The sequence below is a fragment of the Pseudophryne corroboree genome, unplaced genomic scaffold, assembly GCF_028390025.1.
Source record: "Pseudophryne corroboree isolate aPseCor3 unplaced genomic scaffold, aPseCor3.hap2 scaffold_237, whole genome shotgun sequence".
NCBI lineage: Eukaryota > Metazoa > Chordata > Amphibia > Anura > Myobatrachidae > Pseudophryne > Pseudophryne corroboree.
Genome location: NW_026969024.1, coordinates 354,813 through 372,555, shown reverse-complemented (window position 1 = coordinate 372,555; position 17,743 = coordinate 354,813). Strand labels below are relative to the sequence as shown.

Below are 17,743 nucleotides of genomic sequence, written 5' to 3'. Positions count from 1 at the left end.
CACGAGACTTGGATTCTATATAAGGAGCCGCGCGTCGCCGCCATTTTCACACGTGCATTGAGATTGATAGGGAGAGGACGTGGCTGGCGTCCTCTCCGTTTAGATTAGAAGATAGAGACGAGTGACATTTGATTTACTACTAATTTGGGGAGCAGTTGAACTTGTCAGGAGTACTCAGTAGTGCAGAGTTTTGCTGATAGTGACCACCAGTTTTATTATTTATAATCCGTTCTCTGCCTGAAAAAAAACGATACACATACCATATCTGTGCTCAGCCTCAGTGTGCTGCATGATATATCATCTATGTATATCTGACTGTGCTGAGTGCTCACTGCTCACACAGCTTAATTGTGGGGGAGACTGGGGAGCAGTTATAGCAGGAGTACAGTGCACACTTTTGCTGCCAGTGTGACCACCAGTATATTGTCTGCCTGAAAAAGTTAAACACTCCTGTGGTGTTTTTTTTTTATTCTATAAATGCATTCTGCTGACAGTGTCCAGCAGGTCCGTCATACATATATTATATAAATATTTACCTGCAGTAGTGTTATATTTTTTTTTCATCTTTATCATCTCTATATTAGCAGACGCAGTACGGTAGTCCACGGCTGTGGCTATCTCTGTGTCGTCAGTGCTCGTCCATAATTGTATACCTACCTACCTGTGGTGGTTTTTTTTTTTCTATCTTCTTCATACTAGTAGTTTAGGAGTCTACTGACAGTGTCCACCAGGTCCATCATTATATTATATACCTACAGTAGTAATATATTTATTATATTATCTATACTAGCAGACGCAGTACGGTAGTCCACGGCTGTGGCTATCTCTGTGTCGTCAGTGCTCGTCCATAATTGTATACCTACCTACCTGTGGTGGGTTTTTTTTTTTATCTTCTTCATACTAGTAGTTTAGCAGTCTGCTGACAGTGTCCACCAGGTCCGTCATTATATTATATACCTACAGTAGTAATATATTTATTATATTATCTATACTAGCAGATGCAGTACGGTAGTCCACGGCTGTACCTACCTCTGTGTCGTCAGTGCTCGTCCATAATTGTATACCTACCTGTGGTGGGGTTTTTTTTTCTATCTTCTTCATACTAGTAGTTTAGGAGTCTGCTGACAGTGTCCACCAGGTCCGTCATTATATTATATACCTACAGTAGTAATATATTTAGTATATTATCTATACTAGCAGACGCAGTACGGTAGTCCACGGCTGTACCTACCTCTGTGTCGTCACTCGTCCATAATTGTATACCTAACTGTGGTGGTTTTTTTTTTCTATCTTCTTCATACTAGTAGTTTAGCAGTCTGCTGACAGTGTCCACCAGGTCCGTCATTATATTATATATACCTACAGTAGTTATATATATTTTTTTTTATATCATTAATTATCATCTCTATACTAGCAGACGCAGTACGGTAGGCCACGGCTGTGGCTATCTCTGTGTCGTCAGTGCTCGTCCATAATTGTATACCTACCTACCTGTGGTGGAAGTTTTTTTCTATCTTCTTCATACTAGTAGTTTAGCAGTCTGCTGACAGTGTCCACCAGGTCCGTCATTATATTATATATACCTACAGTAGTTATATATATATTTTTTTTTATATCATTAATTATCATCTCTATACTAGCAGACGCAGTACGGTAGTCCACGGCTGTAGCTACCTCTGTGTCGTCAGTCACTCGTCATCCATAAGTATACTAGTATCCATCCATCTCCATTGTTTACCTGAGGTGCCTTTTAGTTGTGCCTATTAAAATATGGAGAACAAAAATGTTGAGGTTCCAAAAATAGGGAAAGATCAAGATCCACTTCCACCTCGTGCTGAAGCTGCTGCCACTAGTCATGGCCGAGACGATGAAATTCCATCAACGTCGTCTGCCAAGGCCGATGCCCAATGTCATAGTACAGAGCATGTAAAATCCAAAACACAAAAGATCAGTAAAAAATGACTCAAAAATCTAAATAAAAATCGTCGGAGGAGAAGCGTAAACTTGCCAATATGCCATTTACCACACGGAGTGGCAAGGAACGGCTGAGGCCCTGGCCTATCTTCATGGCTAGTGGTTCAGCTTCACATGAGGATGGAAGCACTCAGCCTCTCGCTAGAAAAATGAAAAGACTTAAGCTGGCAAAAGCACAGCAAAGAACTGTGCGTTCTTCAAAATCACAAATCCACAAGGAGAGTCCAATTGTGTCGGTTGCGATGCCTGACCTTCCCAACACTGGACGTGAAGAGCATGCACCTTCCACCATTTGCACGCCCCCTGCAAGTGCTGGAAGGAGCACCCGCAGTCCAGTTCCTGATAGTCAGATTGAAGATGTCAGTGTTGAAGTACACCAGGATGAGGAGAATATGGGTGTTGCTGGCGCTGGGGAGGAAATTGACAAGGAGGATTCTGATGGTGAGGTGGTTTGTTTAAGTCAGGCACCCGGCGAGACACCTGTTGTCCGTGGGAGGAATATGGCCATTGACATGCCTGGTGAAAATACCAAAAAAATCAGCTCTTCGGTGTGGAAGTATTTCAACAGAAATGCGGACAACAGGTGTCAAGCCGTGTGTTGCCTTTGTCAAGCTGTAATAAGTAGGGGTAAGGACGTTAACCACCTCGGAACATCCTCCCTTATACGTCACCTGCAGCGCATTCATCATAAGTCAGTGACAAGTTCAAAAACTTTGGGCGACAGCGGAAGCAGTCCACTGACCAGTAAATCCCTTCCTCTTGTAACCAAGCTCACGCAAACCACCCCACCAACTCCCTCAGTGTCAATTTCCTCCTTCCCCAGGAATGCCAATAGTCCTGCAGGCCATGTCACTGGCAATTCTGACGAGTTCTCTCCTGCCTGGCATTCCTCCGATGCATCCTTGAGTGTAACGCCTACTGCTGCTGGCGCTGCTGTTGTTGCTGCTGGGAGTCGATGGTCATCCCAGAGGGGAAGTCGTAAGACCACTTTTACTACTTCCACCAAGCAATTGACTGTCCAACAGTCCTTTGCGAGGAAGATGAAATATCACAGCAGTCATCCTGCTGCAAAGCGGATAACTGAGGCCTTGGCATCCTGGGCAGTGAGAAACGTGGTTCCGGTATCCATCATTACTTCAGAGCCAACTATAGACTTGATTGAGGTACTGTGTCCCCGGTACCAAATACTATCTAGGTTCCATTTCTCTAGGCAGGCGATACCAAAAATGTACACAGACCTCAGAGAAAGACTCACCAGTGTCCTAAAAAATGCAGTTGTACCCAATGTCCACTTAACCACGGACATGTGGACAAGTGGAGCAGGGCAGACTCAGGACTATATGACTGTGACAGCCCACTGGGTAGATGCATTGACTCCCGCCGCAAGAACAGCAGCGGCGGCACCAGTAGCAGCATCTCGCAAACGCCAACTCTTTCCTAGGCAGGCTACGCTTTGTATCACCGCTTTCCAGAATACGCACACAGATGAAAACCTCTTACGGCAACTGAGGAAGATCATCACAGAATGGCTTACCCCAATTGGACTCTCCTGTGGATTTGTGGCATCGGACAACGCCAGCAATATTGTGCGTGCATTATATCTGGGCAAATTCCAGCACGTCCCATGTTTTGCACATACCTTGAATTTGGTGGTGCAGAATTATTTAAAAAACGACAGGGGCGTGCAAGAGATGCTGTCGGTGGCCACAAGAATTGCGGGACACTTTCGGCGTACAGGCACCACGTACAGAAGACTGGAGCAACACCAAAAACGCCTGAACCTGCCCTGCCATCATCTGAAGCAAGAAGTGGAAACGAGGTGGAATTCAACCCTCTATATGCTTCAGAGGATGGAGGAGCAGCAAAAGGCCATTCAAGCCTATACATCTGACCACGATATAGGAGGTGGAATGCACCTGTCTCAAGCGCAGTGGAGAATGATTTCAACGTTGTGCAAGGTTCTGCAACCTTTTGAACTTGCCACACGTGAAGTCAGTTCAGACACTGCCAGCCTGAGTCAGGTCATTCCCGTCATCAGGCTTTTGCAGAAGAAGCTGGAGACATTGAAGGAGGAGCTAAGACAGAGCGATTCCGCTAGGCATGTGGGACTTGTGGATGGAGCCCTTCATTCGCTTAACCAGGATTCACGGGTGGTCAATCTGTTGAAATCAGAGCACTACATTTTGGCCACCGTGCTCGATCCTAGATTTAAAACCTACGTTGTATCTCTCTTTCCGGCAGACACAAGTCTGCAGGGGTTCAAAGACCTGCTGGTGAGAAAATTATCAAGTCAAGCGGAACTTGATCGGTCAACAGCTCCTCCTTCACAGTCTCCCGCAATTGGGGGTGCGAGGAAAAGGCTCAGAATTCCGAGCCCAACCGCTGGCGGTGATGCAGGGCAGTCTGGAGCGACTGCTGATGCTGACATCTGGTCCGGACTGAAGGACCTGCCAACGATTACGGACATGTCGTCTACTGTCACTGCATATGATTCTCTCACCATTGAAAGAATGGTGGAGGATTATATGAGTGACCGCATCCAAGTAGGCACGTCAGACAGTCCGTACGTATACTGGCAGGAAAAAGAGGCAATTTGGAGGCCCTTGCACAAACTGGCTTTATTCTACCTAAGTTGCCCTCCCACAAGTGTGTACTCCGAAAGAGTGTTTAGTGCCGCCGCTCACCTTGTCAGCAATCGGCGTACGAGGTTACTTCCAGAAAATGTGGAGAAGATGATGTTCATTAAAATGAATTATAATCAATTGCTCCGTGGAGACATTGACCAGCAGCAATTGCCTCCACAAAGTATACAGGGAGCTGAGATGGTGGATTCCAGTGGGGACGAATTGATAATCTGTGAGGAGGGGGATGTACACGGTGATGAATCGGAGGATGATGATGAGGTGGACATCTTGCCTCTATAGAGCCAGTTTGTGCAAGGAGAGATTTATTGCTTCTTTTTTGGTGGGGGTCCAAACCAACCCGTCATTTCAGTCACAGTCGTGTGGCAGACCCTGTCACTGAAATGATGGGTTGGTTAAAGTGTGCATGTCCTGTTTATACAACATAAGGGTGGGTGGGAGGGCCCAAGGCAATTCCACCTTGCACCTCTTTTTTCTTTTATTTTTCTTTGCGTCATGTGCTGTTTGGGGAGTGTTTTTTGGAAGGGCCATCCTGCGTGACACTGCAGTGCCACTCCTAGATGGGCCAGGTGTTTGTGTCGGCCACTTGGGTCGCTGAGCTTAGTCACACAGCTACCTCATTGCGCCTCTTTTTTTCTTTGCGTCATGTGCTGTTTGGGGAGTGTTTTTTGGAAGGGCCATCCTGCGTGACACTGCAGTGACACTCCTAGATGGGCCAGGTGTTTGTGTCGTCCACTTGGGTCGCTGAGCTTAGTCACACAGCTACCTCATTGCGCCACTTTTTTTCTTTGCGTCATGTGCTGTTTGGGGAGTGTTTTTTGGAAGGGCCATCCTGCGTGACACTGCAGTGCCACTCCTAGATGGGCCAGGTGTTTGTGTCGGCCACTTGGGTCGCTGAGCTTAGTCACACAGCTACCTCATTGCGCCTCTTTTTTTCTTTGCGTCATGTGCTGTTTGGGGAGTGTTTCTGGAAGGGCCATCCTGCGTGACACTGCAGTGCCACTCCTAGATGGGCCAGGTGTTTGTGTCGGCCACTTGGGTCGCTGAGCTTAGTCACACAGCTACCTCATTGCGCCTCTTTTTTTCTTTGCGTCATGTGCTGTTTGGGGAGTGTTTTTTGGAAGGGCCATCCTGCGTGACACTGCAGTGCCACTCCTAGATGGGCCAGGTGTTTGTGTCGGCCACTTGGGTCGCTGAGCTTAGTCACACAGCTACCTCATTGCGCCTCTTTTTTTCTTTGCGTCATGTGCTGTTTGGGGAGTGTTTTTTGGAAGGGCCATCATGCGTGACACTGCAGTGCCACTCCTAGATGGGCCAGGTGTTTGTGTCGGCCACTTGGGTCACTGAGCTTAGTCATCCAGCGACCTCGGTGCAAATTTTAGGACTAAAAATAATATTGTGAGGTGTGAGGTGTTAAGAATAGACTGAAAATTAGTGGAAATTATGGTTATTGAGGTTAATAATACTTTGGGATCAAAATGACTCCCAAATTCTATGATTTAAGCTGTTTTTTAGGGTTTTTTGAAAAAAACACCCGAATCCAAAACACACCCGAATCCGACAAAAAAAATTCGGTGAGGTTTAGCCAAAACGCGTTCGAACCCAAAACACGGCCGCGGAACCGAACCCAAAACCAAAACACAAAACCCGAAAAATTTCCGGTGCACATCTCTAGTGGCCATGCCATGTCACTGTGCAGGAGCCAGCACCGCTCACACACTAGTCCCCGGTGCAGCCCCCAACCCCCGGGACACCCGGAGCAACAAAATGTAGATTCAGGCCACCAGGCCACGCCCCTACCTATGAAACCATGCCTCCTTTTTACCATTGCGCTGCTTATCTGCGCGCACTGCATTACAATCTCCCTCGCCACCTCTCTGGGTGTCACCAGTGATAGTGACACCTCTGCCATGCTTGTAGCAGCTGGTCCTAAGATCTACACCTCAAGCCCTGAGTGTTTGCCCTTGTGACTTGTTGATCATCATAGCAAAGCAGATGCTTACAGAAAACTGCAGGGGCTTAGATTGAAAATAAAAAAAATTGATGGGTATAAGGTAGAGAGGAGCGGGTTCGGTTCTCCGAGAACCGAATTCCCCACGAACCCCACGAACTCCTCCTCCGAGGCAGGCTCGGTTGTTCCCGCCTGACTCGGAAAACCTGAACAAGGGAAAATGTCATCATCCCGCTGTCGGATTCTCGCGAGATTCGGATTCCATATAAAGAGCTGCGCGTTGCCGCCATTTTTACTCGTGCATTGAAGAGAGAGCGGAGAGGACGTGGCTATGTTCTCTCAGTGGAAATCTCAATATCAGTGCTCAGTATCAGTGGATACTTATTGCTGCTCAGTAATACTAGTAGTGTGTCTCTCCTGCTCAGTGTCAGTTCTCAGTAGTATCCTCATCAGTGCTCAGTATCACTGCTCATTGTCTTGTGCTGCATTGTTGTGCTCAGCATACTACAGTACATTACTAATAGTCCAGTGCTGCATCTTGCTGCTCAGTGTCAGTTCTAGTATCCTCATCAGTGCTCACTATCACTGCTCATTGCATTGTGGTGTTCTGTATACTACAGTAACATAGTAATATAGTAACATATAGTAACATAGTTTTTGAGGTTGAATAGAGGCAAATTGCCCATCGTGTTCAACCTGTTTTAAGTTGTGATGATTCTACATACTTGCTGAATAATGTTTTATGACTAGTTAGCTACTATAACTCATGTTACCCCCGGATTAACCATGTTGATATTTTAAGTATTATAACCTTGGATAGCTTTTTCATTCAGAAATGTATCCATTCCTTTTTTAAATCCAATTACAGAGTCCGCCATTACCACCTTCCCTGGCAGGGAATTCCACATCCTGATTGCCCTAACAGTGAAGATCATAGTATCTCACCTGGCAGGTAAGTAGGAGTTGGGCCAGAGCTGTGGAGGATTGCTGCTCGGGCACCCCCTGTCAAATGAAGGAGATCCAACTGAGGCAGCACAAGGGAACTCTCGAAAGAAGAACAAGGCTAGAGGAAGATCTGAGACAAAGAAATCTGACTTTTACCAGAGCTGACCAGAGGAAAGCACAAACACAGTCCCCCACTACCACAAATAATGCAGTCGAGTTTCCCACATTTGGGGAAATCACAGGGGTCAGCATACCCAGAATGCAATGAATGAACCTCACCCTGGGAGAACAATCTTCATGACCATGGTATCGCCTATGCAAAATAAGTATGATTTGGGATAGGGCTGGGGAGGGCCGCTGCTCAGGCACATCTCTGTCAAGTAAAGGAGATTCAACTGAGGCAGCACAAGGGAACTCTCATCTGGGGACAACAACTGCAGGGAGAACACATATTTTCAGATGAACATGGGAGGGCAGAAGGCTGCCTAATACTGAAGCACCCCCAAACAACAAACCAAATGCAACAACTAGTACAAGCATTCCTGGGGGAAGTTCTGCAGAAGACGGATTTGCATACGGTGATGTCATCCAAGCAGTGGGCCAAAGTTGGCTGGATCCCTCATCTGCATATGAAAAGAGAAAAGGGGTATGCAGGGCATGGCGGCCTTTTGCGGCGCTTGGATGACCCTTAGTTCGCATTAAACACCCCCACCCTCCTTCGGTGTGGGGCTCATGTTGACAATGCCCCAGCCCCTGAAGCATTCAAGCTGATTTCTTACAGCAGCTTGGCACTGTAACAGCTCCAGAGCTGCTCTGTAAGGCAAGTAAAAGGGTGTGTAGTTTGCATTGTGCATTGGAAGGCACAAAGTAAGCAGACAGGAGGAGAAGTCAGGATAGTGCACAAGGGTATAAAAGGGAGGGGCTCAAGAAAAAAGAAGTGGAAACAGACAGCAAACTAGGCTGGAGAGAGACCTGAGACAAAGAGATCTGAATTATACGAGAGCCGACCAGGGGAAACACAAATTATGCAGTCAAGTTTCCCACATTTGGGGAAATCGCAGGGGCAGCACACCCAGAGTGCAATGGGTGAGCCTTGCCCTGGAAGAAGCACCTTCATGATCATAGTATCTCACCTGGCAGGTAAGTAGGAGTTGGGCTTGAGCTGGGGAGGGTCGCTGCTCGGGCACCCCCCTGTCAAGTGAAGGAGATCCAACTGAGGCAGCACAAGGGAACTCTCGAAAGAAGAACAAGGCTAGAGGAAGATCTGAAACAAAGAAATCTGACTTTTACCAGAGCTGACCAGAGGAAAACACAAACACAGTCCCCCACTACCACAAATAATGCAGTCGAGTTACCCACATTTGGGGAAATCACAGGGGTCAGCATACCCAGAATGCAATGAATGAACCTCACCCTGGGAGAATAATCTTCATGACCATGGTATCTCATATGCAAAATAAGTATGATTTGGGATAGGGCTGGGGAGGGCCGCTGCTCAGGCACATCTCTGTCAAGTAAAGGAGATTCAACTGAGGCAGCACAAGGGAACTCTCATCTGGGGACAACAACTGCAGGGAGAACACATATTTTCAGATGAACATGGGAGGGCAGAAGGCTGCCTAATACTGAAGCACCCCCAAACAACAAACCAAATGCAACAACTAGTGCAAGCATTCCTGTTTGTTTCTGAAGCCAACTTTGACCCACTGCTTGGATGACATCACCATATGCAAATCCATCTGCTGCAGGCCTTCCCCCAGGAATGCTTGCACTCTTTATATGAAATCCGAATCTCGCGAGAATCCGACAGCGGGATGATGACATTTTCCCTTGTTCAGGTTTTCCGAGTCAGGCGGGAACAACCGAGCCTGCCTCGGAGGAGGAGTTCGTGGGGTTCGTGGGGAATTCGGTTCTCGGAGAACCGAACCCGCTCCTCTCTACCTTATACCCATCAATTTTTTTTATTTTCAATCTAAGCCCCTGCAGTTTTCTGTAAGCATCTGCTTTGCTATGATGATCAACAAGTCACAAGGGCAAACACTCAGGGCTTGAGGTGTAGATCTTAGGACCAGCTGCTACAAGCATGGCAGAGGTGTCACTATCACTGGTGACACCCAGAGAGGTGGCGAGGGAGATTGTAATGCAGTGCGCGCAGATAAGCAGCGCAATGGTAAAAAGGAGGCATGGTTTCATAGGTAGGGGCGTGGCCTGGTGGCCTGAATCTACATTTTGTTGCTCCGGGTGTCCCGGGGGTTGGGGGCTGCACCGGGGACTAGTGTGTGAGCGGTGCTGGCTCCTGCACAGTGACATGGCATGGCCACTAGAGATGTGCACCGGAAATTTTTCGGGTTTTGTGTTTTGGTTTTGGGTTCGGTTCCGCGGCCGTGTTTTGGGTTCGAACGCGTTTTGGCTAAACCTCACCGAATTTTTTTTGTCGGATTCGGGTGTGTTTTGGATTCGGGTGTTTTTTTCAAAAAACCCTAAAAAACAGCTTAAATCATAGAATTTGGGAGTCATTTTGATCCCAAAGTATTATTAACCTCAATAACCATAATTTCCACTAATTTTCAGTCTATTCTTAACACCTCACACCTCACAATATTATTTTTAGTCCTAAAATTTGCACCGAGGTCGCTGGATGACTAAGCTCAGTGACCCAAGTGGCCGACACAAACACCTGGCCCATCTAGGAGTGGCACTGCAGTGTCACGCATGATGGCCCTTCCAAAAAACACTCCCCAAACAGCACATGACGCAAAGAAAAAAAGAGGCGCAATGAGGTAGCTGTGTGACTAAGCTCAGCGACCCAAGTGGCCGACACAAACACCTGGCCCATCTAGGAGTGGCACTGCAGTGTCACGCAGGATGGCCCTTCCAAAAAACACTCCCCAAACAGCACATGACGCAAAGAAAAAAAGAGGCGCAATGAGGTAGCTGTGTGACTAAGCTCAGCGACCCAAGTGGCCGACACAAACACCTGGCCCATCTAGGAGTGGCACTGCAGTGTCACGCAGGATGGCCCTTCCAAAAACACTCCCCAAACAGCACATGACGCAAAGAAAAAAAGAGGCGCAATGAGGTAGCTGTGTGACTAAGCTCAGCGACCCAAGTGGCCGACACAAACACCTGGCCCATCTAGGAGTGGCACTGCAGTGTCACGCAGGATGGCCCTTCCAAAAAACACTCCCCAAACAGCACATGACGCAAAGAAAAAAAGTGGCGCAATGAGGTAGCTGTGTGACTAAGCTCAGCGACCCAAGTGGACGACACAAACACCTGGCCCATCTAGGAGTGTCACTGCAGTTTCACGCAGGATGGCCCTTCCAAAAAACACTCCCCAAACAGCACATGTCGCAAAGAAAAAAAGAGGCGCAATGAGGTAGCTGTGTGACTAAGCTCAGCGACCCAAGTGGCCGACACAAACACCTGGCCCATCTAGGAGTGGCACTGCAGTGTCACGCAGGATGGCCCTTCCAAAAAACACTCCCCAAACAGCACATGACGCAAAGAAAAATAAAAGAAAAAAGAGGTGCAAGGTGGAATTGCCTTGGGCCCTCCCACCCACCCTTATGTTGTATAAACAGGACATGCACACTTTAACCAACCCATCATTTCAGTGACAGGGTCTGCCACACGACTGTGACTGAAATGACGGGTTGGTTTGGACCCCCACCAAAAAAGAAGCAATAAATCTCTCCTTGCACAAACTGGCTCTATAGAGGCAAGATGTCCACCTCATCATCATCCTCCGATTCATCACCGTGTACATCCCCCTCCTCACAGATTATCAATTCGTCCCCACTGGAATCCACCATCTCAGCTCCCTGTATACTTTGTGGAGGCAATTGCTGCTGGTCAATGTCTCCACGGAGCAATTGATTATAATTCATTTTAATGAACATCATCTTCTCCACATTTTCTGGAAGTAACCTCGTACGCCGATTGCTGACAAGGTGAGCGGCGGCACTAAACACTCTTTCGGAGTACACACTTGTGGGAGGGCAACTTAGGTAGAATAAAGCCAGTTTGTGCAAGGGCCTCCAAATTGCCTCTTTTTCCTGCCAGTATACGTACGGACTGTCTGACGTGCCTACTTGGATGCGGTCACTCATATAATCCTCCACCATTCTTTCAATGGTGAGAGAATCATATGCAGTGACAGTAGACGACATGTCCGTAATCGTTGGCAGGTCCTTCAGTCCGGACCAGATGTCAGCATCAGCAGTCGCTCCAGACTGCCCTGCATCACCGCCAGCGGGTGGGCTCGGAATTCTGAGCCTTTTCCTCGCACCCCCAATTGCGGGAGACTGTGAAGGAGGAGCTGTTGACCGATCAAGTTCCGCTTGACTTGATAATTTTCTCACCAGCAGGTCTTTGAACCCCTGCAGACTTGTGTCTGCCGGAAAGAGAGATACAACGTAGGTTTTAAATCTAGGATCGAGCACGGTGGCCAAAATGTAGTGCTCTGATTTCAACAGATTGACCACCCGTGAATCCTGGTTAAGCGAATGAAGGGCTCCATCCACAAGTCCCACATGCCTAGCGGAATCGCTCTGTCTTAGCTCCTCCTTCAATGTCTCCAGCTTCTTCTGCAAAAGCCTGATGACGGGAATGACCTGACTCAGGCTGGCAGTGTCTGAACTGACTTCACGTGTGGCAAGTTCAAAAGGTTGCAGAACCTTGCACAACGTTGAAATCATTCTCCACTGCGCTTGAGACAGGTGCATTCCACCTCCTATATCGTGGTCAGATGTATAGGCTTGAATGGCCTTTTGCTGCTCCTCCATCCTCTGAAGCATATAGAGGGTTGAATTCCACCTCGTTTCCACTTCTTGCTTCAGATGATGGCAGGGCAGGTTCAGGCGTTTTTGGTGTTGCTCCAGTCTTCTGTACGTGGTGCCTGTACGCCGAAAGTGTCCCGCAATTCTTGTGGCCACCGACAGCATCTCTTGCACGCCCCTGTCGTTTTTTAAATAATTCTGCACCACCAAATTCAAGGTATGTGCAAAACATGGGACGTGCTGGAATTTGCCCAGATATAATGCACGCACAATATTGCTGGCGTTGTCCGATGCCACAAATCCACAGGAGAGTCCAATTGGGGTAAGCCATTCTGTGATGATCTTCCTCAGTTGCCGTAAGAGGTTTTCATCTGTGTGCGTATTCTGGAAAGCGGTGATACAAAGCGTAGCCTGCCTAGGAAAGAGTTGGCGTTTGCGAGATGCTGCTACTGGTGCCGCCGCTGCTGTTCTTGCGGCGGGAGTCAATACATCTACCCAGTGGGCTGTCACAGTCATATAGTCCTGAGTCTGCCCTGCTCCACTTGTCCACATGTCCGTGGTTAAGTGGACATTGGGTACAACTGCATTTTTTAGGACACTGGTGAGTCTTTTTCTGAGGTCTGTGTACATTTTCGGTATCGCCTGCCTAGAGAAATGGAACCTAGATAGTATTTGGTACCGGGGACACAGTACCTCAATCAAGTCTATAGTTGGCTCTGAAGTAATGATGGATACCGGAACCACGTTTCTCACTGCCCAGGATGCCAAGGCCTCAGTTATCCGCTTTGCAGCAGGATGACTGCTGTGATATTTCATCTTCCTCGCAAAGGACTGTTGGACAGTCAATTGCTTGGTGGAAGTAGTAAAAGTGGTCTTACGACTTCCCCTCTGGGATGACCATCGACTCCCAGCAGCAACAACAGCAGCGCCAGCAGCAGTAGGCGTTACACTCAAGGATGCATCGGAGGAATCCCAGGCAGGAGAGAACTCGTCAGAATTGCCAGTGACATGGCCTGCAGGACTATTGGCATTCCTGGGGAAGGAGGAAATTGACACTGAGGGAGTTGGTGGGGTGGTTTGCGTGAGCTTGGTTACAAGAGGAAGGGATTTACTGGTCAGTGGACTGCTTCCGCTGTCGCCCAAAGTTTTTGAACTTGTCACTGACTTATGATGAATGCGCTGCAGGTGACGTATAAGGGAGGATGTTCCGAGGTGGTTAACGTCCTTACCCCTACTTATTACAGCTTGACAAAGGCAACACACGGCTTGACACCTGTTGTCCGCATTTCTGTTGAAATACTTCCACACCGAAGAGCTGATTTTTTTGGTATTTTCACCAGGCATGTCAATGGCCATATTCCTCCCACGGACAACAGGTGTCTCGCCGGGTGCCTGACTTAAACAAACCACCTCACCATCAGAATCCTCCTTGTCAATTTCCTCCCCAGCGCCAGCAACACCCATATTCTCCTCATCCTGGTGTACTTCAACACTGACATCTTCAATCTGACTATCAGGAACTGGACTGCGGGTGCTCCTTCCAGCACTTGCAGGGGGCGTGCAAATGGTGGAAGGTGCATGCTCTTCACGTCCAGTGTTGGGAAGGTCAGGCATCGCAACCGACACAATTGGACTCTCCTTGTGGATTTGTGATTTTGAAGAACGCACAGTTCTTTGCTGTGCTTTTGCCAGCTTAAGTCTTTTCATTTTTCTAGCGAGAGGCTGAGTGCTTCCATCCTCATGTGAAGCTGAACCACTAGCCATGAAGATAGGCCAGGGCCTCAGCCGTTCCTTGCCACTCCGTGTGGTAAATGGCATATTGGCAAGTTTACGCTTCTCCTCCGACGATTTTTATTTAGATTTTTGAGTCATTTTTTTACTGATCTTTTGTGTTTTGGATTTTACATGCTCTGTACTATGACATTGGGCATCGGCCTTGGCAGACGACGTTGATGGAATTTCATCGTCTCGGCCATGACTAGTGGCAGCAGCTTCAGCACGAGGTGGAAGTGGATCTTGATCTTTCCCTATTTTTGGAACCTCAACATTTTTGTTCTCCATATTTTAATAGGCACAACTAAAAGGCACCTCAGGTAAACAATGGAGATGGATGGATACTAGTATACTTATGGATGACGAGTGACTGACGACACAGAGGTAGCTACAGCCGTGGACTACCGTACTGCGTCTGCTAGTATAGAGATGATAATTAATGATATAAAAAAATATATATATATAACTACTGTAGGTATATATAATATAATGACGGACCTGGTGGACACTGTCAGCAGACTGCTAAACTACTAGTATGAAGAAGATAGAAAAAAACTTCCACCACAGGTAGGTAGGTATACAATTATGGACGAGCACTGACGACACAGAGATAGCCACAGCCGTGGCCTACCGTACTGCGTCTGCTAGTATAGAGATGATAATTAATGATATAAAAAAATATATATATAACTACTGTAGGTATATATAATATAATGACGGACCTGGTGGACACTGTCAGCAGACTGCTAAACTACTAGTATGAAGAAGATAGAAAAAAAAACCACCACAGTTAGGTATACAATTATGGACGAGTGACGACACAGAGGTAGGTACAGCCGTGGACTACCGTACTGCGTCTGCTAGTATAGATAATATACTAAATATATTACTACTGTAGGTATATAATATAATGACGGACCTGGTGGACACTGTCAGCAGACTCCTAAACTACTAGTATGAAGAAGATAGAAAAAAAAACCCCACCACAGGTAGGTATACAATTATGGACGAGCACTGACGACACAGAGGTAGGTACAGCCGTGGACTACCGTACTGCATCTGCTAGTATAGATAATATAATAAATATATTACTACTGTAGGTATATAATATAATGACGGACCTGGTGGACACTGTCAGCAGACTGCTAAACTACTAGTATGAAGAAGATAAAAAAAAAACCCCACCACAGGTAGGTAGGTATACAATTATGGACGAGCACTGACGACACAGAGATAGCCACAGCCGTGGACTACCGTACTGCGTCTGCTAGTATAGATAATATAATAAATATATTACTACTGTAGGTATATAATATAATGATGGACCTGGTGGACACTGTCAGTAGACTCCTAAACTACTAGTATGAAGAAGATAGAAAAAAAAAACCACCACAGGTAGGTAGGTATACAATTATGGACGAGCACTGACGACACAGAGATAGCCACAGCCGTGGACTACCGTACTGCGTCTGCTAATATAGAGATGATAAAGATGAAAAAAAAAATATAACACTACTGCAGGTAAATATTTATATAATATATGTATGACGGACCTGCTGGACACTGTCAGCAGAATGCATTTATAGAATAAAAAAAAAACACCACAGGAGTGTTTAACTTTTTCAGGCAGACAATATACTGGTGGTCACACTGGCAGCAAAAGTGTGCACTGTACTCCTGCTATAACTGCTCCCCAGTCTCCCCCACAATTAAGCTGTGTGAGCAGTGAGCACTCAGCACAGTCAGATATACATAGATGATATATCATGCAGCACACTGAGGCTGAGCACAGATATGGTATGTGTATCGTTTTTTTTCAGGCAGAGAACGGATTATAAATAATAAAACTGGTGGTCACTATCAGCAAAACTCTGCACTACTGAGTACTCCTGACAAGTTCAACTGCTCCCCAAATTAGTAGTAAATCAAATGTCACTCGTCTCTATCTTCTAATCTAAACGGAGAGGACGCCAGCCACGTCCTCTCCCTATCAATCTCAATGCACGTGTGAAAATGGCGGCGACGCGCGGCTCCTTATATAGAATCCAAGTCTCGTGAGAATCCGACAGCGGGATGATGACGTTCGGGCACGCTCGGGTTAACCGAGCAAGGCGAGAGGATCCGAGTCTGCTCGGACCCGAGCAAAAAAGGGTGAAGTTCGGGCGGGTTCGGATTCCGAGGAACCGAACCCGCTCATCTCTTATGGCCACCCAGCATGACGCCTCCCTTCTTGACCATGCTGTAATTGCAGTCGCACTGCAGTTCAGCGTGATCATAAAAAATGGTGTAGCCTCCTGCTGGTGCAGACTGTATGTGCGCGCAGGAAGCCGCCACCATTTTTGTGATCACAGCGGCTGAATGTGATGTCATACAGCTGCTGTGACCACGCCCCCTGTGTCTCCTCCATTGCAGACCCCATTTTGAAGCCTTGCCCCCGCACCGCTCCATCCCTGACTTGGAAATGGAGTGTTGCTGACCCCCCTCTCCCCCCCTGCCCCGATTGACAGGCAGAGGCGATCGCATTCTCTGCGGGGTGCCGCAGAAAATGCAGGCACATGCGTATGCTCTTAGCAATTTTTGCAGTTGGATCACTTATTGTGATTGCAATCCAACCTGAATCAGGCCCTATTACCTATCACAATGCGCTGCGGGCAGTACAAAATTGGTTTAATATAGGAGAAAAACCCCCAGACCTGTGCTCCTTAACTGTACCTGGTGGCTAGTGGAGCGGCTGCCCAGTAATCAGTGTCCACGCCAGTGCGCACACGGTCCACCCCCTACGGCCACGCTCCCCTTCATCAGCGGCCTCGTGATCCGGAAGGGCGGTGTGTGTGTGACTGACCTTAGGAAGAAACCGGAGCCTCCGCTGCAGTGACCCAGCAACCAGGGCACGGGAGTATACAGCGCCGCTGGGAGTGATGAAGCTGCAGTAAAGATGTCTATTAGACCTAGCCTGCTGCAGCCCTTGTAGATTCTCATAAAACAAGTTCTTCTTTTCTTGTCAAAATGAATAGCTAAGAATTGGCTTCCTGAGGCAGGCCCCTGTTAAGTGGCCTGCTACTGAAGGCACCAACTACAAACTGAGCTCCCTGTTCATGGAAGCGGGGTTATAGAGGAGGATGCGCTGAGCATCTTGGGAACAGTCAAAAGCTTTGAGTCGGTTGGTGCCTCAGATCAAGATCCTACTCTACACCCCAATGTGAATCCTTGTGGAGTCCTGTGTACCCCACAGAAGAAATTAATGTGTCACACCCATTGGCAGCAACCTTAGAATAGCTGCTGATGGGCACAATTGAGAAAGGAAGGGGGGGGGGACATTTGAATCCAGCACATAGATGCAATTCAAATATGTAATTTGTACCTTCCTATTTTAAAATATAATGGATGAACTTCACCCTGTGAGAACAATCTTCATGATCAAGAGATCTCATATGCAAAATAAGTATGAGTTGGGATAGGGCTGGGGGAGGGTGGCTGCTCGGGCAGCCCCTCCCCCATCAAGTTAAGGAGATTCAACTGAGGAAGCACAAGGGAACTCTCGTCTGGGGACAACAACTGCAGGGAGACCACATCTTTTCAGATGAACATGGGAGGGTGGAAGGCTGCCTAATACTGAAGCACCATCAAATATCAAACCATATGCAACAACTAGTACAAGCATTCCTGGGGGAAGGTCT

At 47.4% G+C, this 17,743-nt stretch overlaps 3 non-coding genes across 3 annotated transcripts; all 3 read right to left on the bottom strand.

The window, feature by feature from the left end:
* Positions 1 to 7,678: 7,678 nt before the first annotated feature.
* Positions 7,679 to 7,842, bottom strand: LOC135010614 (U1 spliceosomal RNA). The gene has a single exon (XR_010209909.1). It is a non-coding gene; the product is annotated as a U1 spliceosomal RNA (small nuclear RNA).
* Positions 7,843 to 8,497: 655 nt separating this feature from the next.
* Positions 8,498 to 8,660, bottom strand: LOC135010795 (U1 spliceosomal RNA). Its single transcript, XR_010210082.1, has one exon. It is a non-coding gene; the product is annotated as a U1 spliceosomal RNA (small nuclear RNA).
* A 152-nt stretch (positions 8,661 to 8,812) lies between these two features.
* Positions 8,813 to 8,976, bottom strand: LOC135010696 (U1 spliceosomal RNA). The gene has a single exon (XR_010209991.1). It is a non-coding gene; the product is annotated as a U1 spliceosomal RNA (small nuclear RNA).
* Positions 8,977 to 17,743: the final 8,767 nt, after the last annotated feature.